This window comes from Nanorana parkeri, unplaced genomic scaffold, assembly GCF_000935625.1.
Source record: "Nanorana parkeri isolate BGI_ZX_2015 unplaced genomic scaffold, ASM93562v1 scaffold1262, whole genome shotgun sequence".
NCBI lineage: Eukaryota > Metazoa > Chordata > Amphibia > Anura > Dicroglossidae > Nanorana > Nanorana parkeri.
In genome coordinates, this window is record NW_017307530.1 from 26,364 (window position 1) to 27,561 (window position 1,198).

The 1,198-nt window shown below is 48.0% G+C and overlaps 1 protein-coding gene across 1 annotated transcript in view; it reads left to right on the plus strand.

Moving 5' to 3' along the window:
* The window catches only part of LOC108797351 (keratin, type II cytoskeletal 4-like), a 203,181-nt gene that overhangs the window by 17,514 nt on the left and 184,469 nt on the right, over nt 1-1,198 (plus strand). The gene's annotated exons all lie outside the window — the stretch shown is intronic.

Genomic DNA, 1,198 nt, shown 5'->3' on the forward strand with positions numbered 1-1,198 from the left:
CCCGGAGCCTGCACTTACCACCCAAAGTCCGCACTGACTACCCAGAACCCGCACTGACTATCCAAAAGCCATACTGATCACTCAGAGCCTACACTGAAATTCCCACGGCCCGCACTGACCACCTATAGCCCACACTGACCACCCAAAGTCCGCACTGACCACCCAAAGCCTGCACTGACCACCAAGAGCCCACACTGACCACCCAAAGCCTGCACTGACCACCCAGAGCATGCACTGAGCACCTAAAGATCACACTGACCACCCAGGGCCGCACTAGCCACCTGAGAGCCGCACTGACCACCAGAGAGCATGCACTGGCTCCCTGAGAGCCTGAACAGCCTCCTGAGAGCCTGCACAGCCCCCCTGAAACCCAGCATAGCAATCCTGAGACCCTGGGGGACATCAGGCCACGAACCTGGAGCAACACAGAGTATGTCGCTTCATAGTATTCTGCATTGCTGTATAAAGTATTGCTAGGATTTGTAATCCTCTATAGCTGATGGTATTATTCTGAAGTTCTTGTATTGCTGGGATCTGTAGTTCTCTATAGTTTGTGATATTCTGCATTGCCCTGTAATGCATTACTGGGATTTGCAGTCCTCTATAGTTGGTGGTATTCTGCATTGCTGTGTATTTATTGCTGGGATTTGTAGTTCTCTATAGTCGGTGGTATTATTCTACATTGCTGCATAATGTATTACTGGGATTTGTAGTCCTCTATAGTTGGCGGTATTCTGCATCGCTTTATAACTATTGCTGAGATTGGTAGTCTCTCTACAACGTGGAGTCAGTGGTAGATCTACCAGACTCACAGCTGCAGCCAGGCCATGGCGCTCCACCACTGACTCCAATCTGTAGAGAGACTACAAATCACAGCCCAGACAGCAGCAAGAGGGCCCTGGTAACTGTCGACATTTCCATAAAAAGGCTCACCGAAATCCTCAGCACCAGGCCCGTGATGCTCTTAAACCGGCCCGGGTACATTGCAGCCTACTCATTTTGAACAAGCTGCTTAATATGATGCACCGTAATGCAAGAAAATGCACGATCTTTTCTAACATGCCATGCAAAAACTCAGAATAAATACTGATATGCAGCTCTGAAAATGTTTGCACAGCAATTCCTAGCTTTTCTCATTTATTGTCCATCAACATTTCTGGTTCAATCTCATCTTCGTAAAATTATACGCAGTAGCATA